A 26,947-nucleotide genomic window follows, 5' to 3' on the forward strand; every position below is an offset into this window, starting at 1 on the left:
TACATCCGGCGAAATCTAGCTCATAAAATGCTCGTAGCTTCCGGTTTCTTAGGCCATAGAGATGTTTGGAGCCACTCTGGTCTCTGATCAGCTCTATGGTCAGCTGGCTGAATCACCGGCTGCATTCTCAGGTTCCCTGTTGAGACAGGAGAGCCAGAGAAAAACACGGAAGACGGGGGGGGGGGATTCCCTCCCACTGCTTGTAAAAGCAGTCTAGAGGCTAATTAGCCGCTAGGATTGCTTTTACATGAAAGCCAACCGCTGGCTGAAAAGAATGATACCAAGATGATACCTAAACCTGCAGGCATCATTCTGGTATAACCATTTAAAGTCGTGAATGGCGTACCTGAAGACAAAAAAATGGTTAACAATAAAACACAGTAAACGGTAAAGTATAAAATATTGCATACCTGAAAAGCAAACATGATAAAACATAATAACAATAAAACATTGCAGAATAGAATACAGTAAAAAAGAGCAGAACAATAGAGAGAGAGAACAATAAAACGACAACATTTTTTTTTTTTGTTTTTGTTTGTCTTTTTTTTTTTTTTACACTTTTTTTTGTAACTGTAACGTTAACCGGTTCCAGGTTCGGGTCTCTCAAAATGCGATGGCATCTTGGGAGACCCTGTGAAAGTGTGCCTAGTCTGTGCAATGCTGTACGCTAATACTCAACTAGTGAATGGTAGCGTTCAAAACATTCACCAATGCAAAGACCAGGATTGTCAGGACAGGAGGGACAATAATAGCGGGTGTCACGCCTATATCCGCGCTTGCTGCAGACACGACATCTTGTTTGTTGGGTAGGGGTACTCGGGAGGACATAAAGAAAATGCCTCTCATGCAGCCGACTGCATTTGGTTGGGGATGTGAATGGGGGAAGTACGGGTGCTGCAGAAGTGGTGGGTTCCCAATTAGGATTGGTGAATGCAGCAGGAAGGGCATTATGGGCACGACGGGCCTGTTTGTCTTCTTGGTGGCAGCGGGACACTACTTGTGCTTGCCACCTCACCAGCTTGAACTGCACTTATGGGACTTGCCACGTCACCAAGTGTTACTGCAGTGCTGGTTTGACTACGACCGGGGTGTACTAGGCCGCTGGCGCTTGCCAGTTCACCAAAACGCTACCAAAAAAACTGTTAGCAATTGCAGGGATCAGGCCTGTCTCTGCGAACGCTGCAGTTATGCGTTTAGTGTTTTGTAAGTGACAGTGATCGATCGATACTGCACTTGGGTGGGCTGGGCCAGGCGGAGGGGCAAAACGCAGGTGCTAGCAGGTATCTGGGCTGATCCCACTAACACTGCATTTTTGGGAACCCTAAACTGCTGGGGACGCTAGTATAGATCTGATCGGATCAGATATTGATCCGTTCAGATACTATACCACTAAGGGAGGCGTATGCTGCGTGCGTGGGTGTTAGCGGTACTGGCACTAACCTGACGCTGCCTGGGGTGACGCATATCACCGCCGGACGATCAGGGGGCTAAACCTTTATTAGGTAATAAATGGCAGGTGCCCTGACACTATAAAAAAATGAAAGAACTAACCAGCGTCACCTGTAACGGTTATACGGTGATCAGTGGTGAAGGGGTTAACTAGGGGTTAAAACATTTATTAGGTAGTATATGGGGGTCCCTGACGCTATAAAACGCTGACGGCGAACCTATATATTTACCTCCCTAACTAGCGTCACCAGTGACACTAATACAGCGATCAAAAAAATGATCGCTTAGTGACACTGGTGACGGGGGGTGATCAAGGGGTTAAAACTTTATTAGAGGGTGTTAGGGGGGTACCCTAGACCTAAAGGGGGCTAACACTAACTGTCGCAAATTGACACCATGCAGTAATCAGAAAAAAAAAAACTGCTTGGTGTCAGTGTGACGGGGGGGGGGGGTCATTTGGGGGGGTAAAGGGGGGTGTTATGTGTGCCTGGCATGTTCTACTGTGTGTGTGTGTGTGTGTGTTTTACACTCACATTGCAGTCTTCTCTCCTCGGCGCCGGAACGGAAAATGCAGAGGCGAGGAGAGATTACATCATTTCTCCTGCCTCTGTGTACTATACAGAGGCAGGGGAATGATCTCATTGGCTGGGAGCGATCGCGAGGGGGGGGCCACGAATGGATGGCCTCCCCCTCATCTCTGAATGCTCCCAGACCAAAGCCGACCGCATCTGGCACCGGGGGGGGGGGGGGGGTCCGATCGGACCCCCCGCTTGCAGGAAGGCAGGTACCAGGTACGTGATTTTGCCTGCCCGTGCCATTCTGCTGCAGTATATCTGCGTGAGGCAGTCAGCAAGTGGTTAAAGAGTCTTGGGCAAAAGTGTTATGCAAAGTATGCATTGCAGACTTAGTGAAAGAGGAGACCACTCCTACTACACCTGTGGTTCAGCAAGATTCACTGAGCTCTTTCAGAAAAGATTTGGCTGATACTTTTGAGTCATTCAGATCTTATCTTGACAAACGTCCAGCTGCAGATAGCAGCTCAGTACCTCGTTCCCAGGCCTTTGTTTCTGCATACAGAGGGGGCAGTGACTCTGAAGAGGAAGATCGTAGCGTGGCTACAGAATCTGAGGAAGAAGCAGAGGAAGAGAGAGAATCTTCTCACTATAAATTATCTCTAGAGGAGGTAGATGATCTGTTAAAAACTATCCACACTACTCTAAATATTACAGAAGATAAAACCCTGTTGTCGTTACGTGACAAAATGTTTCAAGGCATGGGTGAAGTGAAGCACAGGGTGTTTCCGGTGCATAAGTTTCTGTCAGAAACAATAAGGGAATGGAAGGACCCAGAGAGGGCCCCTTTCTTTTCTAGATCCCTCAAACGCAGGTTTCCCTTTGAAGAAGATAGCAACCAGGTCTGGAACAAAAAAACAAGGCTGGCTGCAGCTTTCTCTCAAGTGTCGAGAAACACCGACCTTGCGTTTGAGGATATGGGTATCCTTAAGGATCCCATGGATAAAAGGGCTGACTCCCTGCTAAAGAAAGCTTGGGATTCCACCCTAGTAAATTTTTTTTTTTTTTTTTTAAATTCTCTTTATTGATTTTTAATAGATTTATAAAAACAGAACCTTAGGGCATTCCCCGGCTCAAAAAGTACCATGTAAATCGGTACCTAACAACAGGTTATCTGCCTAAAACAGTGCTGTTATCGAAAGAAAAACAGATAAAATACAAAACAAAAACTAAAAAACAAAACAAAAACTAGATATCACGGCTCAACCACTCCAATTGGAGAGATTATGAAAGGAGAATGTGCAACTCGTCTTCGATGAAGGTGAGGTTTCCCAAGAGGGGATTCTGGTACTAGGCCTAGGACATTAAAGGTTCAACTATAGGGGTGTCACAAGGGTCTTAGCAAGTGTTAGCACAGAAGGGGGAGTTAATGGGTGTCAGATTTACCGTCTACTCTTGAGCGGCATTAGTGGAGGCAGAGTCAAGCCATAGTTTCCATATTTTGTCAAACTTAGCAGTACACCCACGGGAGTGGTATGTGGCTTTATATAATGGTATTGTAGAATTGACCAGGGCTTTCTAAGAGGTCAGAGGGGGCGCATCAGGTTGTTTCCATTTTAGTAATATTGCTTTACGGGCGTAAAAGAGTAGAAGTCCTATGAGGGTCTTAGTTGCTGTGCGGTGCGCTAAAGAGCCCACCAGGCCAAGCAAGCAGACCGGTACAGTCAGCGGGATTTGGATTGTTAGCAGCGAGGTTATAAATTGCGTCACCTCTACCCAGAAAGAGTGCACTTTGGGACAGGACCACAACATATGACAGAAACCAGCCTCTAGGTTACCACATTTCCAACAGCTAGGATAGGCCCCAGGATAAATTTTGTTCAGCCGTTGCAGCATTAAATACACCCGGTGTAGAATCCGGAATTGAATTAAACGGTCCTTCACTGCCACTAATTGAAGAAAAGGGTATTCCCACATATCCTCCCAGTCCTCTGTATCTAGTTCAGGGAAGTCAGCCCTCCATTTATCTTGGAGAGTTTCAAGCCCAAAATGCATTGATGGTAATAGTGCCTTATATATGGTGGATAGGGGTTTTACCAGCTCATCATTCCGGAGGAGGGATTCTAAAGTGGAGTGAAGGAGTAATGGTGGTTGAGATTCGAATTGGGAAGAGAAGGCATGTCTAAGCTGTAGATATCTAAAGAAGTAACAATTGGGTAAGTCATGGTTCTGTTTGAGAGTGTCAAAGGGAAGGATAGCCCCGTCTTTACATATATGGTCGAGTATCTTAATGCCCCTTGTTGCCCATAAGCTTGGATCAGGTATAGTGTGAAACTCAGCGAGGAGCGGATTGAGCCACAAGGGGGTATCCGGGGACCATCTGTTTGGTTCTGTTTTATGTTTACAAACTTGCAATTGCCACCCCTTTATCACTGAAGTCATAGAGTGTGTGAGAGAGTCGCTGGCGCTCTGGGACCTCTGTATAGTGCATTTCTCAGTGATTCAAAGGACCCCAGCGATGCTGCCTCCAGCACCACCGAGGCGTTTGCATCATCAGAGATTACCCAATTATGTGCGTGGACAAGTAGGGCTGCAAAGAAATATTTTTGGAGGTCTGGACAGGCCAGGCCCCCCTCCGTCCAGGGTCTACGGAGGATAGACTTGTTAAACCTGGGGGATCCAGACCTCCATAGGAAGGAAGAGAGGATGGCATCTAATTGTGTAAAGAATTTTTTGGGTATCCATACTGGAGTGTACCTGATGATGTATAGAAAAATAGGGAGGCATTTCATTTTGAATAGGTTTATTCTACCTATAAGAGATAGGGGCAAATTATCCCAAGCTCTTAGTTTGGATTTAAGGTTTGATAAAAGGGGAGTAAGGTTCAAGGCAATAAAATCTGTCACCTTGGGGGTGATGTTGATCCCCAGGTAACGGATTTTCGAGGCCCAGGACAGGGGTAATGAGGGGTCCGCCGCCTGCTCTGCCGCTGAGTCGATAGGCAGGAGTTGGGATTTTTCCCAGTTGACTTTCAGCCCGGATAAAATTGTAAAACGAGAAAAAATATTAAGAGCTTCTCGAAGGGAGGGCCCAGAGTCGTTAAGAAAAAGCACCAAGTCATTGGTGTATAAAGCTAATTTTTCAACTATGGAGCCCACTCGTATGCCTACCACAGCATTAGAGTTACGGATGGCAGTGGCTAGTGGTTCCATCACCAGGGCGAACAAGAAAGGGGAAAGTGGGCACCCCTGCCTAGTTCCCCGTTGTATCTGGAACTGTTCTGAGAGCATGCCTCCTAGTTTAATTTGTGCTGTCGGGGATTTGTATAGAATGGTGATCCATTTACAGAAGGTGGGGCCGAATCCGAAGGCTTGTAATACTATATGCATGTAATCCCAAATGACGGTGTCAAAAGCCTTCTCCACATCCAAGGCCACCAAGACCCTAGTCTGGGAGGAGGTTGGAGGAAGCTGCAAATGTGTCAACACTCGTCTCAAATTTATGTCTGTGGATTTTCCAGGCATAAAACCAGTCTGATCTATGTTGATAAGGGAGGGTAATACTTTAACCAATCTAGCAGCGAGAATCTTGGCCAGGATTTTTAAGTCATAATTTAGGAGTGAGATAGGCCTATATGAGGCACAAAGTCTCGGGTCCTTCCCAGGCTTGGGGAGGAGAACTATGTGGGCCTGATACAGGGTAGGTGGAAGAGATCCATTCTCTAGACAGTGTGTGTAGAGGGCTTGTATTCTGGGGGCCAGCCTCTTTGCGTACGTCCTATACCAATCTCCCGGTAGACCATCTGGGCCCGGTGTCTTAGCAGGGGGAAGGGATGACATCGCCAATTCAATCTCCAAGGTGGAGATCTGGGCGTCCAGAGCCTCCACATCTTCCTGCTCCAAAGAGGGAAGGGAGAGGTTCCGGATTTCCTCTGTCATGAGTTCAGTAGAGACAGGCAGAGATTGGCTATACAGTTCCCTAAAGTAGTTCCCAAATTCCTGAAGTATGGCTTTCGTGCCCATAATCGTCTCCCCGTCGGGTGTATGTAGTTCAGATACCACCGTCTGGTAACGTGGGTCAGCAGCTAGATTAGCTAACAGTCTGCCGTTCTTGTCACCTGACTCAAAAATTCTACCGGCCAATAAAGTTACATCATTGTTCGTTAAGGTGGTATAATGGAGGTTTAACTCTCTTCTCGCCTGTGCCAATAGCAGATAGGCCTCTGGAGAGGGGCTACGTGCGAAGCAGTCGGACGCTTCAGATGCACGGTCTTCGAGTTGTGAAGTCAAGAATTTATAGTCGGCCCTTGCCGCTTTGATGGCCGAAATGTAGTAACCCCTCGTGGTCGCTTTAAAAGCTTCCCATACCGTCTCTACAGAAGCCGTATCCTCATTGGCAGGCCAGTAAGAGTCCAATAGTGGAGTGACAATTTCTGCAACCGTTTCATCTTGTATCCACCGCGGAGCCAATCTCCAGGTGCCTGGGTCATTCTTCCCACCCACACCGAGGCGTATCTCCAAGGGGGAATGGTCTGATAGCCCCGTCGGGAGATAGGATGTCTCGGATAACTTTGAGAGAACAGAAGCACTGCCAAATGCCAGGTCAATCCTTGAGCTCGATTTATGAGATGAGGACAAGTGTGAAAAGGCCTTGGCAGAAGTGTGCCTCCATCTCCAGAGTTCAGTGAGGGCGAAAGTGTCAGCCCAGTGCCTGAGATCCAGGTTCCCCTTACGCTGTGTGTTAGAGGAGTCAAGGACAGCATCTAGAATGGAGTTAAAATCTCCCCCAATTAATACATGAGCAGATTGGAAGGGTGTAAGTTTTTCATAGAGAGTGTATAGTATGGAGAAGTCTACTGGGGGGGGGCAAATAGACATTTACCAAAGCCCACAAAACTGTATGTATTTCCAGCAATAAAATGATATACCTTCCTCCAGGGTCTGTTATGACCCTGACAACCTTACAGGGAAGAGACTTGTTAATGAGTATTGCTACCCCTCGGGCATAGGTGGAGTAGGTAGCATGAAAAGCTTGTCGGACCCATGCCCTGCGCAAGGCTAGGACTTTACTGCCAGTCAAATGCGTTTCCTGGAGAAATAATATATGAGGTTTGTGTGTGTTGAGGTATTTAAACATTAAGGACCTTTTGAATTTGTTATTAAGCCCCCGTACATTCCAAGAGAGTAGCGTAATTTCAGACATTAGTACACCTGTGAAAAAAATTTGTTAGCAGGAGTAATCAGATTAGTAAGTAAAGGCAGGAAGACAGTTTCTGGCGGTCTAGTACACAGATAGATCCTGAAGTATGTATATAGAGAGAGCAGATGAGCGGTGAGCACACTTAAACTGTAGGGAGGAAGATCGACCCTACACATAACAAAAAACTCCCTGCCACACAGCCTATTCCCCAACATAACTTGGCTTGTAGCTTGATCCCAAAACCAAAATAATAAAGTTGGTGACTTAATGGTATCCAAGGGGCATAAAACTAAGCGAATCACGACCCTGGAGTGAAGTCACAGCATTCTATCAGAGTCCACAAGTTTGTTTAATTTGTGGCTTAAACTCGTAGGGTAGCCACTTCCGTTGGCATGCGTTCCATCTCGATGAGAGGCGACGGGCGGTAATTCCTCCAGGTTGATGGAAAGCACCCGGTCTCCCACTTCTTAGAGAGAAGCCGTGGGGATCAAGTGTGAACCTCTTATCGATGTATCCTTGGGGAGGCTCCGGTGCTTACAGGAAGTCTGGTAGGATAGAGTTGGCAAGGATGTGGGAAATCCGTGCATCAGATAACTTTTGTAGGGAAAGTGCTTCAATGCAATTTGATCAGCCAGTCGTCAGCATCCGCTGGGTTGTCGAAGAACCGGATTGTTCCGTCATGTTGGACCCGCAGACGGCTAGGGTAGAGCATGCTGTACTTTATGTTCTTCTCTCTGAGCCGTCTACGAACATCATTGAAGGTTTTTCTCTTCCGCTGCAAGTCAGCCGAAAAATCTGGGAAGAGGAGCACAGAGGCGTTTCCATATTTGAGTGCGGGATGTTTGCGAGCTTCAGAGAGAATCCTGTCCCTGTCCCGGTAGTTAAGGAAGCGGACCAGAAAAGGCCTGGGGGGGGTTTCCAGGAATAGCACGGCCCGTGGGCACCCGATGGGCCCTTTCTACCACGTAGGTGGGTGGGACGTCTGTAAGGCCCAGGAGGTTTTTAAAGAATTCCTCCGCAAATTCGGCCGGGCGATCCCCTTCCTCTTTCTCGGGTAGCCCCAGGACTCTGATATTGTTGCGCCTGAGGAGGTTTTCAGCGTCATCAGACTTTGCGACAAGGGACTGTACTGTGCGCTGCAGTTCGGCAATGGAGGTGGCATGGGTGGCTGTAAGATCTTCGGTGGCTGATATTCTAGACTCAGTTTCGGACATTCTCCCCCTTATTTTGTCGAGGTCATTCCTTATAAGGTTGCACTCCTCCGCAAGATGGTCGATGCGCACCAGCAGTGAGGTCCTGCTCCGTTCGATCGCAGCAAGGATCATGGCTGTACTATCAGGAGGCAGTGGGGCTGATATTTCCGCCTCCGGGGCAACCCCAGGACCCATCTCCATTTCCGCCAATAAAACCCAGAGTCGTCCGATCAGTGTGGGATCCTGCAACGGGGAAGGGGGCGGTGGTAGCCGAAGCGGTGAATTGACTGCAGCGGTTTTGGAATTCTTTTTCCCTTTTTGGAGGAGGAGGAGGACATCTGGTCAGTCTCAAGGAGGGGGGGAGCCTTCTAGCGGGCGATCGTCTCCCAGGTCAGCGTTCAGGGGGCTGCAATCTAGGTCTGCAGCAGGCTATGAGCACCAGGAGGTTGCAGCACAAATAGGCAGGTCTTGGTCACTAGCAGCCCTCCACCTTTCAGCAATCCCTCCAGGTAGGGGGGGTAGATGGCTGGGTGTATCAGGTAGGGAAGGCCCAGAGCTCAGGGACAGAGGCAGAGGAAGGATGATGTAACAGGGCCCCAAGACAACTCAGTCAGCCCACCCCGGCAGTCTACACAGGGCAGCTGATTACACTGGGTAGGATGGTGGATGGTGAGGCAGATGAGGCAGATGAGCAGTGTCCGCACTCCGGAGCCCGGAACCGGCCGCCCGCGCCGCACCTCCGCGGGGCCGCGGCGTAGGAAAGAGCGGTGTCTGGTAGGCTTCGCTAGGCCGCACTAGGCCGCGACCGCGACGGACAGTCCCAGCGGCCCGGCCGGCTACCAGGCCACCTCAGGCAGATGGATGGGCAGGCAGGATGGCGAGGGGAGAGACCCTTACCTCGCGATGAGGCCGAAAACAGCTCCCTCCAGCAGTGCACAGGCCCGAAAGATGGCGGCGGCCGCGAACGTGCAGGATCAATGGCCCCTCGGATGGCAGCGGACGGATCCTCCACAATACAGGCCCAGGACTTGGCACAATATATAGAGGAACAGGTAGGTAGGTGAACTGGCAGTTTTTATGTTAATCTGTGCACTGATGGCTTAGGATGGAGAGTAGGATTCCCGGAGCTCCTCACTACCACGTCCGCCGTCGTTCACATCCGGACATGCCCCCACCCTAGTAAATTTAAAGCCAGCTATGGCCTCAACAGTGGTGGCCAGAAACTTAGAGCATTGGCTGGAACAACTAAAAGCTCACATCGAGGCAGGTACCCCTCGGAAAGATCTTTTAGAGACACTACCGGTGCTACTGAAAGCAGTAGGATATATAGCAGACGCTTTAGCTGAATCAGTTAGGATGTCAGCCAGATCCTCTGCCTTAATTAATTCAACTCGTAGAGCTCTATGGGTCAAAACTTGGACCGGAGATACAAGACCAAGTTGTGTGGTCTACCCTTTGAAGGGGATTTGGTTTGAGGCCCGGGTCTTGAAGCCATACTGGAAAGAACGGCTGACAAGAAAAAGGCCTTCCCCATTAAGAAAAAGGTGATCCCTCAGGGCAATAAAAATTTTCGTCCTTTTCGGAAAACCACAGACACAAAGGAGACAGGATATAAAAGACCTTGGAGGTCTCAGAGAGGCAGGGGCAAGTCAGGAGTACTATTTTGCCCCCCTACCCCAAATACAAAGAGCCAGTGACTGTCCTCCGACTGTGGGAGCAAGGTTACAAACCTTCTTTCCACAGTGGCAGAGGATAACAGACAGACAGTCCGTTTATCCTCAGAACTCTAATAGAGGGTTACAGACTGGAGTTCGCCCAACCCCCTCCGGTTCGGCTTTATATAACTCAAGCTCCCAGAGACCCAGAAAAGTTTACAGCAATGACTACAATTCTACAGGAATTAATTCAGCAAAAGGTGATCCCCCCAAAAAAGTGGAACAGGTGTGCTATTTGCACATATTTCTGGTAAAGAAGTCTTCAGGCAAATTCAGATTAATTCTGAACCTGAAGATTCTCAACAGATCTGTCAGGTACAAGAAATTCAAGATGGATACGATCTTTTCAGTAAAGGGTCTCCTGACCTCAAACTGTTTCATGGTATCCATAGACCTGAGGGATGCATATCTCCATGTGCCTATAGCCCCAGCATCACAAAAGCACCTCAGATTTGCAATCGGGATGGGAGAGTCTATCATACATCTTCAGTTCAGAGCTCTCCCTTTCGGGCTGTCATCCTCTCCGGGGATATTCACGAAGATCCTAGCAGAGGCCTTAGCCCCTCTCAAAGTAGAGGGAATCTCGATTGTCCCATATTTAGACGATCTTCTATTATTTGCCAAAACAAGGCATGTATTAGAGAAGGATCTGGAAAGGACAAAGAGACATATGGAGAGCCTGGGCTGGTTAATAAACAAGGAAAAATCAAACCTGATTCCATCACAGATAATAAAATTCCTAGGTTACACTATCGATTCCATACAGGAGAGAATCTTCCTCCCCGAGGAAAAGATAGTAAAACTTCAGAATGCGGTAAAAAAAGACCCAGACAAACCTGCCGATTTCCATCAGGGCAGCGATGTCCGTCTTGGGGCTCCTTACTGCATCGATACCAGCAGTACAGTGGGCACGTTTACACGCAAGGGATCTTCAGCAGACAATCTTGAAAAATTGGTCCTATGGAGAGTCCCTAGAAAAAATGATAATAATATCCCCCCGAGTTCAGAGGAAGCTCTGGTGGTGGAGGAGTCACTCCAATCTGGACGGGGGCCTGCTCTGGTGTTTTCCCCGGGAGAGGAGGTTAACAACGGATGCGAGTTCCTGGGGTTGGGGAGCCCACCTGGAAGGACAGATGGCTCGGGAATTGGACGAACAGGGAAGCCAGGAGATCCTCCAATTGGAGGGAACTAAGGGCTATTCTCCTAGGACTATGGGTTTCGAGAAACTAGTCCAGGGTCACCATGTTCAAGTACTATCAGACAATGCCACAGCAGTGGCATATGTTACAAGACAAGGAGGTATGAGAAGCAAAGTCTTGCTAGCCTTGTCCCTTCAGATTCTATCCTGGGTAGAAAACAACTTAAGGTCCCTAACAGCTGTACACTTAAAGGGAAATCTGAATCTAGAAGCCGACTTTCTAAGCAGAGAAAGGATACTAGAGGCAGAGTGGAGTCTAAACAAGGAGGTATTCCAAAAATTAACAGAGAAATGGGGAGCTCCTCAGATAGACCTGTTCGCATCCCAGAAGAATTCAAAGGTGAAGGCCTATTATTCACTAAACAGGCAAGATCAGGCGAGAGGATTGGATGCGCCGGCACAACCGTGGAACTTCCACTTGTGCTACGCCTTTCCCCCCTTTCAAATGATCCCTTTGGTTTTAAAGAAACTACAACAAGAGACCACAAGTATGATCCTAGTGGCTCCTTTTTGGTCCAAGAGGCCCTGGTTTGCAACTATACAGAGGATGGCAGTGGAACCACACTGGGTTCTTCCACTTCGAAAAGATCTCTTAACCCAGGGACCCCTTCAGCATCCAAATATCGACCAGCTCAAGCTGACGGGGTGGTTACTGAAGAGCAGATTCTAAAAAGAAAAAGCTTCTCAGATAAACTGGTGTCGACCCTGTTAGGTAGCCGAAAAAAGGTTACCAGAGGTATTTATTTTAAAACATGGAAGTGGTTTAACTCCTGGTGCATAACTAAAAAATATTAACCACAGGAATTGCCTTCGATATTAGAGTTTCTCAATGAAGGAATGGAGATGGGGTTGGCAGCCAGTACCCTGAAAGTCCAAGTGGCTGCCTTATCGGTTTTTCTTGAGAGAAAGTTATCTCACGAGCCGTTTATAATTAGATTTTTCAAAGCATTGGCCAGCCTTAGGCCAATACCTTTTAAATCTTTTCCTAAATGGGATTTATCATTGGTGCTACAAGGGTTGATCAAAACACCTTTTGAGCCCCCAGAGGAGGCGACTATAAAATTATGGTCACTCAAATTAGTTCTTTTGGTAGCAATTACCTCGGGCAGAAGAGTAAGTGAGTTGCAAGCTCTATCTATAATAGAACCCTTTTGCTTTATATTTCCAGACCGGGTAGTGCTGAAAACTGACCTGGGTTTTTTGCCAAAAGTTGCAACCGCTTTTCATAAGGCACAAGAGATAATTTTACCTACTTTTTGCCCTACACCATCTAACTCTAAAGAGGAGTCTTTTCATACTCTGGATGTGAGAAGATGTTTAATTCATTATTTAGAAATCACAAGAGAGTTTAGGAAGTCAAATTCTCTTTTTATTCTTTTCTCTGGATCACGTAAGGGTCATAGTGCTTCCAAAAGCACTATAGGCAGATGGCTAAGAATGGCAATCAGTGAAGCCTATAAAGCTTCAGGGGCTGATCCTCCCACGGGGGTAATGGCCCATTCAACAAGGGCAGTAGCAACGTCCTGGGCGGAAAGAGCAGGGGCTTCTCCAGGTCGGATCTGTAAAGTGGCCACGCGGACAAGCTTCTCCACCTTCACCCGCCACTACAGGTTGGACTTGCTATCAGCATCGGAACAATCGTTCGGCAGGAAAGTCCTGCAGGCGGTGGTCCCACCCTAGAGTAAGTACTCTTTTATCATCTCAAGGTGCTGTCCTGAAAGACGAGGGGAGAAAAACCCTAGTTAGACTTACTGGTAACGGTATTTCTACGAGTCTTTCAGGACAGCACCGATGACCCGCCCTAATTGTTTTGTAACATGTGGTGTTATTGCTATGTTTTGCTTATCTAATTTCAGCATGGCTGGAGGTGAACAACTGAGGCCATGGTGGAAGCGTCCGGTCTTTAAAGAAAAAACTGACTGCAGTGTTTCCTGGGAAAAGTGGGTGGAGCTGCGCTCTCTCCAGGTGCTGTCCTAAAAGACTCGTAGAAATACAGTTACCGGTAAGTCTAACTAGGGTTTTTTATTTCTACATTTTTGGGTTTTATATAGCAAATAATAAACCCAATGGTGATTTAAATCTTACCAAAAGTTAGAGTAATTGTCATTCAACATGTTCAAAGATTTCATACATTTATATATATATTTTTTTATTATATTCTAATGATCCCTTCAGCGGTTCCTCTAAATTGTAGTTTTTATGTTTTAATTTTTGCAGTTATTCCATTTTTGTCAACTAGATAAAACAGGATCCTGCCGAGTCACCACTAACCAGATGCTAATTTAAATAAATGACAAGCTGCTAGCGTTAAACACGTCACATAAATCGTGCAAAGATAAATAAATTACGTAAATGTATACGCTGTGCTGCCAGTAATGCACAGTATCAGTGTAGATACCAAAATGCATAAATTACTATTAACTATATCTTAAATCAATAAATGGTGACAATAATTTAAAATATAGTGATAAATATCCGTGTCTGAAATGACCCGTGAATCTATCGTGAAATTAGAAAACAAATAAAATACATATAAATTGCACAACTTAATCCAGAGTGCTCCTATACAAGGTAGTGTTCAAAATACATATGAATTGCACAACTTAATCCAGAGTGCTCCTATGTGAGGTAGTGTTCAAAATACATATGTTGATATGTGAATTGATCATGAAATCAAAAGTGCTTATGTGCATAAGTGATAAACAACTGTCGCTGGCAATCCTGCCAAAAAAAGTCCATATATCTCAAAACTAAGAGGATTATTTACCGTATTTATCGGCGTATAACACGCACTTTTTTCCCCTTAAAATCAGGGGAAAGTTGTGGGTGCGTGTTATACGCCGATCCCCGCTATCGCTATGTGAATGTCGGCGATCGCCGCCGACATTTACATAGCGAGTAGTTTCAAATATGGCGCCGCGGACTTCGGAAGGACTCGGCGGTGCTGAACGAGCGCCGCCGAAATCACAGAGCCGAGATACACATAGTCGGGTGTATTCGGCTCTTTCCGGCGCCGCTCACTGTCACGCCCAGTCCCGCCATTGGACCTGTGTTATGTCCATCATAGGGCGGGACTGGGCGGGACTGTGAGCGGCGCCGGAAAGAGCCGAGAACCCTCGGCTATGTGTATCTCGGCGGCGTTCGTTCACTTCCGCCGGCGCCGAGTCTCTCCGAACTCCGCGGCGCCATATTTAAAACTACTTTTATGTGTATGGCGGCGGCGGCAGCGGCAGGAGGCATGGACACTAGGCTGCAGGGACAAGGCTGCACTGGGGACAAGGCTGCATTGATAAGGCTGCACTGGGGACAAGGCTGCATTGATAAGGCTGCACTGGGGACAAGGCTGCATTGATAAGGCTGCACTGGGGACAAGGCTGCATTAATAAGGCTGCACTGGGGACAAGGCTGCATTGACAAGGCTGCACTGGGGACAAGGCTGCACTGACAAGGCTGCACTGGGGACAAGGCTGCATTGACAAGGCTGCACTGGGGCAAAGCTGCACTGACAAGGCTGCGCTGACACTGAAAAGGCTGCAATGACACTGAAAAGGCTGCAGATGAACACTGATGAGGCTGCATTGATGGGCATTTTAATGTAAGTTTCTTTTCCTTAAACTTCCCTCCTAAAAGTTTTTTCCTTAAAATTCTCTCCTAAACTTGGGGTGCGTGTTATACGCCGGCGCGTGTTATACGCCGATAAATACGGTATATATCACAGTATGTGTGTGTGTGTGTGTGTATATATATATATATATATATTAGTATCCAAATGCGTCACTGGTGACCGTGATGTGAAAAGTCCAAATATCTCAAGCAATTCAAAAGGTGGTTCAAAACATGTGATGGTGTCATCACTCTCCTTAGGTAGTGAACCCTCACCTTAGCGTGTGCGACTCAGCAGTTAAGCTCAGTCAGTGCACGCATGTGAGCCACCTCTGGGTTCTTTAATGGTATCTGAATCCTGGACTCCTCAGTATGAGAACTTGATAGTGTAATAAAGTTTTAAACATTTATTAGACAACGTAAATCCCCTTCAGGGGTACTCGCACAGAACAGGTGCGCCAGTTACATAGTAAGGTTGAAAAAAGACGCAAGTCCATCCAGTTCAACCATAAAAAAAAAAAAACGTACAATCCAATATACCCAATACTATACCCACAGTTGATCCAGAGGAAGGCAAAAAACCCCAGCACAGCATGCTCCAATTTGCTACAGCAGGGGAAAAAATTCCTTCCTGATCCCAGAGAGGCAATCGGATTTTCCCTGGATCAACTTTACCTATAAATGTCAGTACCCAGTTATATTATGTACATTTAGGAAAGTATCCAGGCCTTTCTTAAAGCAATCTACTGAGCTGGCCAGAACCACCCCTGGAGGGAGTCTATTCCACATTTTCACAGCTCTTACTGTGAAGAAACCTTTCCGTATTTGGAGATGAAATCTCTTTCCTCCAGTCGTAAAGAGTGCCCCCTTTTCCTCTGTGTTGACCGTAAAGTGTATAACTCAACACCAAGTTCACTATATGGACCCTTTATATATTTGAACATCTTGATCATATCCCCCCTTATTCTCCTCTTCTCAACAGTGCACCACTCAATATTAAGTGGGTATATACCAAACTGGTATTGGGATGGTATGAGCCTCCTCAGCAGACAAACTGCCTATCGTGCCATCCTGTCCCCTTCCCAACGCGTCTTCGACAGGACTGACGTATCTTCTTCAGGGGGAAATTAATTGGACGGTAGATCTATCAATCCTGTATAGTGTTGGAGGTCATTTTGCTGAAGACCGCAGACAATCTAGTGTTTTGTCAATATCTTCAACGCGTACTGCATTGAGAATGCCGCTCGAATACCAGTAATGGGAATCAGCAGCCCATGCTCGTTATAATCTACTCCATTATGCCTGTGATATACGGTGTCCTAACTGACCCATACATGCTGCCGCAAATATGGTAGATCTAATAATAATCAGGACAGCATTGGAGGATTAACATACCTTTCCTTATGGCACGGCAAAATATGCCCTGCCATGTAAAAACATATCTATAAAATTTTTTAATATAAACCAAACAATACAGAGGAATTAATATATCAATATTATTATATTACTAAAAATACGGAGACAACACAATAACTAATAATAATTAAAAATATCTCTGAGCTTACACTATATCAGAGTGCATATTTAAGTGGATAGCCATTAATTGGTAATGGGTCTAGTGTAGTAGAAAAATACAAATTTTAAATATTTAAAAAAAAAAAATATATATATATATATATATATATTATTTTTAATAAATCTAAAATTATTTCTATTTTATTATATGAATGTATGGAGGAAACTATATATCCTATGAATAGTCTATTTAAGAACACGGTAGGTGGGAGGAATGGTGTCTAAGCCCACCGTCAGTGTCTGTGTAAAAAAGTGAATACCTAATTACTTAAAAAGCATTTTAAATCAAATTCTTTATTTAACCCCCCAGGTGCTAAAGAGCCTAACTGGTGTATCCACCAGGATTTACGCTTACTGATTTCCCTCACGTAATTTGAACCTCTCCAGTGGCGTTTGGGGGCCTCAATGCCCCAAAATTGCATTCCTGTTGTGCTTTTATTGTGAACATCCTTGAAGTGTATAGAAAGGTAATGCTTATCGAAACCCTTTCTTATGCTCCTGACATGTTCCTCCATGCGATCCTTCAGCACCCTTATAGTTCTGCCAACATAAATCAGATTGCATGGACATTTTACTGCATACACTACACCTACTGTGTCGCAAGAGATAAAATCCCTAATGGTGCTCATATCTCCCTCATACCCAAGGAGGGAAAGGATCCATCTGCTTGTGGTAGCTACAGACCGATATCTCTCTTAAATATAGATCTCAAACTCCTCACTAAAATATTAGCTAACAGACTATCCCACCACATGACGGACTTGATACATCTTGACCAGGTGGGTTTTGTCCCCACACATGAGGCTAGGGACAACACCACCAAAGTACTCAACCTGATACATAGAGCCACTGTGACTAAAACACCATGAACTTTTCTCAGCACAGATGCTGAGAAAGCATTTGACCGGGTGAGTTGGGAGTTTATGACTTCAGTTCTTAAACACATCAGACTAGGTAACCACATGATACATTGGATCTCAAATGTCTATTCCATACCGACAGCCCGGGTCAAAGCTAATGGAGTCTTGTCTGACCCTTTCACCATTTCTAATGGTACCAGACAGAGGTGCCCATTGTCACCCCTTCTCTTTGCCCTTGTACTTGAACCCTTTCTAAGTACGATACGCAGAAATCCGGACATTTCGGGAATTACTATAGATCAAAGGCAGTACAAGATTTCTGCATATGCAGATGATCTCCTGTTTTCTTTGACCAATCCGACCATATCCCTCCCAAATCTAATTAAAGAATTCAAGAGATATGGGAACATGTCAAAATTAATTTTTAGATTAGATAAGTCCACAGCGATGGGAATTAACATGACGACGAAACAACTGTCCGCTCTGAAGACTAAATTCAACTTTAAATGGTCCGATAGTCACTTTACCTACTTAGGAACAAACATACCTAGAGATTTAAAACGCATGTTTGATTTGAATTTCCCACCAATGCTATCCAAAGCTAAAGAGCTGCTCGAAGAATGGGGCAAGGGTCTACATTCGTGGTTCGGGAGATGCAATTTAATTAAAATGTGCATTCTCCCAAAATTTTTATACCTATTCCAAGCTCTGCCAATTAAGATACCTTCCAGTTTCTTCAAACAAATACATTCCCTATTTATAAAATTTGTATGGTCACATTCGAAACCCAGACTACAAAGACGTTAAATGACTCTACCGAAACACTTTGGTGGTCTTGCCCTCCATGACGCAAAACATTATTATCAAGCAGTACACTTAGGGAGGATCATTGACTGGAACAGACATGAACAAAACAAATTATGGGTCCAAGTGGAAAACAAACAAGGAAGTGTCCCACTAAAAGGGGCAGTCTGGTGCTAGGATCGGCTCCCCCAGGACATGACCTCGCATCCAATTATAGGTGCTACGTTGTTGGTAGGCTCAACAGTACTGAAGACCACTTCACTGACATCCAGACAGTCCCCTTTGTTTCCCATTCTAGGTAATCCAGCGTTCAAACCAGGATCGCTCAGAATATGAGATGCTCTGGACAGCAGGTAAAGATTGCGCAATACACTATGTAGATGGAGCTCTCTGGACTTTAATTCAATCACTGATGAACGTTAATGGTAGTTTTCAGCTGCCATTTTGGGAAAGCGATTCGCTTACATCATTTTATTCACTCACTGCCAAACCCGATACACTTTAACCGTGACCTGACGACCCTAGAAGAATATTGCAGGAATGAAGGTACATTATCTCAGGTACTATCCAAAACATATTCTCTGCTTAACACACCGGCGGCACAACCAGATCTGCTGTTTCTGCAGAAATGGGAACATGACCTACAGTGTAACTTTACAGCGGCACAAAAACAAAACATACTTCAATTCTCCCTAAAGTCATCCATCTGCACAAAAACACAGGAGACAAATTATAAAATTCTGACTAGGTGGTACTATACTCCTCAACTACTACATACATTTTTTCCTAACACATCGGACCGATGCTGGAGGTGCTGTGCAGACAAAGGGACACTGCATATTTTTTGGACCTGCCCACTATTACAACATTTTTGGATCACAATTAAGAAGATTCTTAAGAAATTCATAAACCACATAACTCAGAGAGATCCTGCGATCTTTCTGTTGCACGCCACCACAAGCTCGGCTAGATCATACAAGAAATCAGTGGTTAGACATTTGCTCAACGCAGCAAAATCTTGCATTCCAGCCATGTGGAAACAAAATGTACCCCCCTCGGTGGGGATGTGGCTGCACAGAGTTGAGGACATTAAAAAAATGGAAGGTCTGGTATTCACTGCCCAACACAAACAAGACAAACATTCCAAAACCTGGTTATCTTGGAACATGTTCATTTTGTCTGATGAAGGACAAACCTTACTAAATACTTGAGTCACATTACTGTAGATTTATTACAGGACAGGAACCTGGCTCAGTCCATCACGCTCGTGTTGAAGATATACCCCTCCCCCTCCCCTTACCCCTTCTTTTCTTTCTATCCGTTTCACATACCTACTTCTTCAATCAGTGGTCTAATACTCAGTCAATGGATGGTTCTCCATCCACACCAGATATTTTGGAGCTATGCAGAATTGAACAGCCCACTGGAGCATGTTAATCACGAGGTATAGCAATACTACATGGATTTATATAGGTTGCCAAGTTTGGCTTACGGGCTAAAGGATGTAATTTTATGTGGTATGTTATCTTCGCTGCAGTTAGAATGAGAATCTTTTATTGAAAATGCATATAATGGTCATAATTGTCAGAATGTTGGATCTGACCACTGCTGTATTATAACCTCACGGTATTCCTTTATATTCTTTTCAAAATCTTCAATAAAATTTATATTTGAAAAAAAAATCCCTAATTGTGTGTTTGTTTAGACTGGGGGTTAACAAAAGTCTTTACTTTTTTAATATTGTTTGGGACCCTTACGCAGCTGTAGCAGCGTCCACAGCCATGAAAACCTTTTATGTCCCAAAACATCTTGGGTTTCGGCGGGGGCGGTTCCACAACATTATGCACCAGTTTGTCCCTAAGATTAAGCGCCCTCTGTTATACGATTTTCAGTTTCTCTGGTAGACATCCTTTGAGATGCACATGCTGCTTCAAGACATTCCAGTATTTTTGGATACATTTTTCCACCTCTCTATTTTGTAAGTTAAAGTCTAGAACAATACAAGTACCCGTATCGTTATTAGTGTAGTTATTTCTAGTACTAACTTTCAGCAGATCTTCCCTATCCATATTTCTGATCTTATTTTTCTCTGTTTCCAGGTAGACATCATGGTAGCCTTTGTCTCTAAACATTTTACTCAACATCTCTGACTGTACCTCGAAATCTGTATCTTGTGTGCAGTTCTTTCTTATTCTCATGTATTGTCCTTTGGGCATATTGTCTATCCATGGTCTATGGTGACAGCTCATAGTGGGGATATAAGAATTGCGATCGGTTGCTTTGAAATAGGTCTTAGTTTCTATGCCCCATGATGTATTGTAGATCTCCAAGTCCAGAAAGTGTATCGCTTCCTTACTCACATTCCATGTTAGGGCAATATTTTGATTGTTGTCATTCATGGACTGGAGTTGGTTTTCCAAGACTTCCATACTACAATTTCATATAATAAGCAGATCATCTATAAAACACCTATAGAGCATAATCCTTGGGTCCTTATTGTATAGGACTCCTTCGGGCCTCCCACTTGGCCATGTATAAGTTTGCAGCACTTGGGGTAAACATTGCGCCCATGGCGACACCTTTAATCTGTAGGTAGAAAATATTTTCATACCAGAAAAAATTGTGTTCTAGTCAAAACTCCAGACATTTTAAAATACATTTTCCTTTTTAATTAATTAATTTTCTCTTAATTTCACTGTTGCTTTCTAAGGCCAATTTAACTGCCCTCATAGCTCCCCGATGGTAAATATTAGTGTAAAGACACATCTCCTGTGGCCATCACGATATTTTCACTGTAGGTACATTCTTTCAACAACTGCAGAGTGTGCTTGGTATCGTTTAAAAAAGCTTGCGTGTTTGTCAGGAAATGTTCCATCCGCTGGTAAGACCTGTTATTTGGCATGCAGTACTGAGGTCCACCAGCAGGTGTCTCCTGGCAGTTTGGAACTGTCAGGAGAGCTTTTCCCTGTTTATAATATATCATCTTTGGGCCGCAGTACTGGCGTCCACCAGCGGATGGATCCTGGCAGTGTGGAGCGGACAGTACCTCCTACAATCAGGTGTCACTTGAGGCCAATCATAGGCCTATAAATACCTGGCAAACATTCACATGTTTGCCTTGATTTCTTCATTGCCTCCTGACCTGCTAGCAATCTGATCCTGTGCCCTGAACCTGATCCTGTCCCGGACCCTATCCTGTCCCACCTGTTACCTTGTATCCCTGCCTGCAGTCTGACCCATCCATCCTCTCCCTGTCCTGTGCTCCTTACCCCATCTGCTGATCTCCCTGTGTATGACCTTGGCCTGGCTTACGTTTATGTCTCTGGAACATCCCTTGTCCATCTGCTGATCTGCTGTGTATGACCCTGGCCCGGCTATTGTTTATGTACCTGGTATTTCCCATTTATTGCACTTTTCTATCTGTTGTTATTTGTGGGTCTCTGTCTATGGTTGGTTATTGCACTGTGTCATATTGGAGTTGGTTGTATTATATTACTCACTTTCTTTAATAAATTATTATATTTTCATTTATATACGTTTGGGTGTCCTCTGTCGCAGATCACACGGTTCTGGTCACACCAGTTCATGACAGTAAATCAAGGCCATCTCTGACCAGAAGTGACTGCGCAAAGGAACCATTGTAGTGCTATGAAAATGCAATCAGAAACAGTTGTTCTCCTTGCCTCACTGGTGTTGGAGGATAACAATTACTGTCGTCTGGTATTGAAAGAGTGGGCCAGGGATCAGCTCCTGGAGTGTATCCGTCTGGCCCATTCTCTGGTTGATCAGGGTAGATTGCTATTTGAAAATGTTCAGCCTCTGATCCAGCTGTGTGCAGAGCTAGCCTTGTCCAGTACTCCAGAGGGCAGGGATGACTTTTCTCCCCCCTTCAGTTTTGATCAGGTTGAGTCTCTGGTGTGGTTATTAGAGGATGACCCAGCCTTTTTCATGGAACATTATGCCTCTTGTTCACAGCAGGTGTTATCTGATTGCATCCATTCAGTGCAATCGCTGGTTAGTCAGGCTGTGTGTGAATCAATGTTTGTTCATCCTGTGCTACAGGCATGGTCAGATCTCCTTAATTTAGCCAAGCCACAACAACCCAGCCCTGCCATTAATCACCTGCCTTCCCAAGAATCTATTTCCCCATCGCTCATGGCAACCTCAGCTACAGCCCAATATACCCTGCTCCCCACCAAGTATCAATGCCCTGTTTCTACTTCCTGTACCTATCCTGCCTTTAACCCACCTGCCTCTTCTCTAATACCTGCAACTTCCCCACAAGAACTCCCTCTGGCTGCTGTTCCCCCTTCCTTGCCATATCCCAGCCCTTCCTTTCAGTATGCCTCACCTCCTGTCTACAGTCCTACAGCCACCTACAGATCTCCAGCAGTTAAGCCAAAGAAGAAACGGAAATTCTTCCCTACTCATACAATCCTGCCAGTAACCCAACCTGCTCCCACTTTCCAGTCTGATGTTCCAGCTTCGCAGTCTGATGTTCCAGCTTCGCAGTCTGATGTTCCAGCTTTGCAGTCTGATGTTCCAGCTTTGCAGTCTGATGTTCCAGCTTTGCAGTCTGATGTTCCAGCTTTGCAGTCTGATGTTCCAGCTTTGCAGTCTGATGTTCCAGCCTTGCAGTCTGATGTTCCAGCCTTGCAGTCTGATGTTCCAGCCTTGCAGTCTGATGTTCCAGCCTTGCAGTCTGATGTTCCAGCTTTGTAGTCTGATGTTCCAGCTTTGCAGTCTGATGTTCCAGCTTTGCAGTCTGATGTTCCAGCTTTGCAGTCTGATGTTCCAGCTTTGCAGTCTGATGTTCCAGCTTTGCAGTCTGATGTTCCAGCTTTGCAGTCTGATGTTCCAGCTTTGCAGTCTGATGTTCCAGCTTTCCAGCCTGATGTCCGGGTGTCTGCCCTCCAGCCTGATGTCCGGGTGTCTGCCCTCCAGCCTGATGTCCGGGTGTCTGCCCTCCAGCCTGATGTCCGGGTGTCTGCCCTCCAGCTTGAAGTGCCCATGCCAGCTGCCCAGCTTGAAGTGCCCATGCCAGCTGCCCAGCTTGAAGTGCCCATGCCAGCTGCCCAGCTTGAAGTGCCCATGCCAGCTGCCCAGCTTGAAGTGCCCATGCCAGCTGCCCAGCTTGAAGTGCCCATGCCAGCTGCCCAGCTTGAAGTGCCCATGCCAGCTGCCCAGCTTGAAGTGCCCATGCCAGCTGCCCAGCTCGATGACCCGGAGCCTGCTGCCCAGCTTGAAGTGCCCATGCCTGCTGCCCAGCTCGATGACCCGGAGCCTGCTGCCCAGCTCGATGACCCGGAGCCTGCTGCCCAGCTCGATGTCCCGGAGCCTGCTGCCCAGCTCGATGACCCGGAGCCTGCTGCCCAGCTCGATGACCCGGAGCCTGCTGCCCAGCTCGATGACCCGGAGCCTGCTGCCCAGCTCGATGACCCGGAGCCTGCTGCCCAGCTCAAGTTGTTCCCGTCTGCTGCCCAGCTCAAGTTGTTCCCGTCTGCTGCCCAGCTCAAGTTGTTCCCGTCTGCTGCCCAGCTCAAGTTGTTCCCGTCTGCTGCCCAGCTCAAGTTGTTCCCGTCTGCTGCCCAGCTCAAGTTGTTCCCGTCTGCTGCCCAGCTCAAGTTGTTCCCGTCTGCTGCCCAGCTCAAGTTGTTCCCGTCCGCTGCCCAGCCTGATGTGCCCACTGCCCAGCTGGACACCATGGACTTTCCCCAGCAACGGCTAGTTGGAGCGTCCGGAGGTCGCTCCTTTGAGGGGGGGTACTGTCAGGAAATGTTCCATCCGCTGGTAAGACCTGTTATTTGGCATGCAGTACTGAGGTCCACCAGCAGGTGTCTCCTGGCAGTTTGGAACTGTCAGGAGAGCTTTTCCCTGTTTATAATATATCATCTTTGGGCCGCAGTACTGGCGTCCACCAGCGGATGGATCCTGGCAGTGTGGAGCGGACAGTACCTCCTACAATCAGGTATCACTTGAGGCCAATCATAGGCCTATAAATACCTGGCAAACATTCACATGTTTGCCTTGATTTCTTCATTGCCTCCTGACCTGCTAGCAATCTGATCCTGTGCCCTGAACCTGATCCTGTCCCGGACCCTATCCTGTCCCACCTGTTACCTTGTATCCCTGCCTGCAGTCTGACCCATCCATCCTCTCCCTGTCCTGTGCTCCTTACCCCATCTGCTGATCTCCCTGTGTATGACCTTGGCCTGGCTTACGTTTATGTCTCTGGAACATCCCTTGTCCATCTGCTGATCTGCTGTGTATGACCCTGGCCCGGCTATTGTTTATGTACCTGGTATTTCCCATTTATTGCACTTTTCTATCTGTTGTTATTTGTGGGTCTCTGTCTATGGTTGGTTATTGCACTGTGTCATATTGGGGTTGGTTGTATTATATTACTCACTTTCTTTAATAAATTATTATATTTTCACTTATATACGTTTGGGTGTCCTCTGTCGCAGATCACACGGTTCTGGTCACACCAGTTCATGACAGTGTTCCTTACTAGAGGTTGGAGATGGATGTCTATATATTCACCCAATCGAGCGATTCTATCCCACTCACGATTGGCCTTCCTGGGGGATTAGTCCTGCCCTCATGTATCTTTGGTACATAGTAGATGAATGAAACCTTACTAGCCGTGGGTACTAGGTATTTCTCTTCCTGCTTATTGAGTAGTTCCCTCTTAGTGCCATATTGTATAATGGATTCCAGTTCAGTTTTGAATTGTTTAGAGGGGTCTGATTTTAATATTTGGTAGGTACTTCTATCCTCCAAAATCCTATTCATTTCTGTTTTGTACTGTTCTAGAGATAAGACAGTGCCCCCTTTGTCGGCTGGGCGGATCACGATATCTTTTCTGTTTTCCAGAGATTTTAGCCCCTTTTTGACGTCCCTTTGTTCGTATACTTTTTTGATTGGTAGTTCTAAATCTGTTGTCACCAGTTTCTTAAATAGATCCACGTACTTATTGTTTATTATATGGGGATTGAACACCGAGTTATTCCTTAGCTGAGTGAAATTATCCCCTATTGCTGCTTTTTCCACAGGGTTCTGGGCGTAGTACTTTTTCACATTGAGTTTACGTATGAATTCCTTATCCCAATACGTCTCAAATGTGTTGAGATCCTTTTTTGGTGCAAACCTAATACCCCTGTCCAGAGTCATTGTTTCCTCCCTAGTTAATTCAATGCCACTGAGGTTGTACATACCTTCTCCTAATCTTCCCGTCTTCTTTTTTTGTTGTATCTATTTTTGTGCCCCCTCTTTCTGTTCCCTCCCTTTACACTAAATGCAGCAAACATTAAAGCTGAGTTCCAGGAAAAAATTTAACTCAGTGCCTCACAACCCCCCACAGCTTAGCCAGCGTCCCCCCTCCTGCTGGCTGTAGTGTTCTCCCTTGCTCAGTGGGATGTCTTTGAAATAGGGGCAGGGCCCCAAAATGCTTCTGCCCGCCCACTGTTTCCACGGTGAAGGTGCCTGCTCTGAGTGTCTGAGGGAGGTCGGCACAGACGCCAACATAGCATGTTTCCTGGTGGGTCTGGCTTTCCACCATTCGGCACACAGATCCCTCAGGTCCCTAAAACTTTCAGCGGTTGGTTTCCCCTCTACCTCAATGCTGGTTTACCTTTGCCTACATTCTGGATTTATTTGTTCAACAAATACTGGCATGTTTTTGTTTTTTTTTACTTTAGTGCCCTGTTTTCTTTTTCATTCATACTGTGACAGATCTGAGGGCTGAAAATTGGCCTTGACTGGAAGAGGGTGAAAAGTGTCCAGACATGCCCATACACCTGGACGTGATGTGAGCAGCTGAGAGTGCTCACAGCTGATTGCGCTCCAACGCCTGGCTGACTGATGCTGGCTAGTGCTTGTTAGTGCTTCATGCTGCATTGTATACAGAACACTGACAGAGGCATACTGAGGGTTGATAGCCGTGTCCCTCCTTGTTGACTGGGCTGAGCCGTGACAGAGCCATGTCCTTTTTTTTTTCCACCTTGCTGCCTACCTGCACTTTGTCCCGTTTGTGCTCGTGCTGATTTCCTGTGCCGTGGCTGGGCTGCCGGCTCCTGCCTTCCCGTGCTCTGGAGGACCTGTGGATCCCTGTGCGTCCCTGTGCTGAATAATTCTTCCCTCTGTTCGTCCTGCGACTGGAAGGTCTGGGCTGGCTGCCTGGTCGGCTCTCTCCCTACTCTTGTCTCCTTCCACCTCCTGCCCCCCCTCCCCCTGGTTTCTTTCCACGCTGAGCCTGGTGTGATTGCTGTGTGGGAGCTGGGCGTTTTCATAAACCCGATGCAGAGACTGCCCTAAGCCCCCTAATCTTTGAGAGAGCGACAATCTGCTGGTGTGACATTTTCTGTTTCCCTTGTTCCTCTTCCCTTTGCCTGTCATGTCTAAAAACAAGGAGGGTAAAGGTGCAGAAACTACTACTTATTATTTATTATTATTATTATTATTCAGGATTTATATAGCGCCAACAGTTTACGCAGCGCTTTACAATATAAAAGGGAGACAATACAGTTATAATATAATACAATACAATACAATAGGATTAAGAGGGCCCTGCTCAGAAGAGCTTACAATCTAATAGGGTGGGGCAGGTGGTACAAAAGGTTGTAACTGTGGGGAATGAGCTGGTGGAAGTGGTAGGAGATTAGTTGGAGACGTGATAGGCTTTCCTGAAGAGATGCGTTTTCAGGGATTGCCTGAAGGTAGCAAGAGTAGGGGCTAGCCGGATAGATGGAGGTAGCAAGTTCCAGAGGATGGGAGAGGCTCTGGAGAAATCCTGGAGACGAGCATGGGAGGAGGAGATGAGAGAGCTTGAAAGCAGGAG

At 46.2% G+C, this 26,947-nt stretch overlaps 1 protein-coding gene across 5 annotated transcripts in view; it reads right to left on the reverse strand.

Moving 5' to 3' along the window:
* Window positions 1–26,341, reverse strand: part of MED22 (mediator complex subunit 22) — a 106,700-nt gene extending 80,359 nt beyond the window's left edge. For 2 of the 5 annotated variants that reach the window (XM_073599503.1, XM_073599502.1), the window contains exons 1-2: window positions 26,123–26,341; window positions 2,496–2,573 (exon numbers count right to left, since the gene is read on the reverse strand). The gene's annotated coding sequence lies outside the window, so the exon portion shown is untranslated. The other 3 variants (XM_073599504.1, XM_073599505.1, XM_073599509.1) reach the window with 3 other exon arrangements.
* Between the last annotated feature and the right edge of the window lie 606 nt (window positions 26,342–26,947).

This window comes from Aquarana catesbeiana, linkage group LG09 (assembly GCF_042186555.1).
Source record: "Aquarana catesbeiana isolate 2022-GZ linkage group LG09, ASM4218655v1, whole genome shotgun sequence".
NCBI lineage: Eukaryota > Metazoa > Chordata > Amphibia > Anura > Ranidae > Aquarana > Aquarana catesbeiana.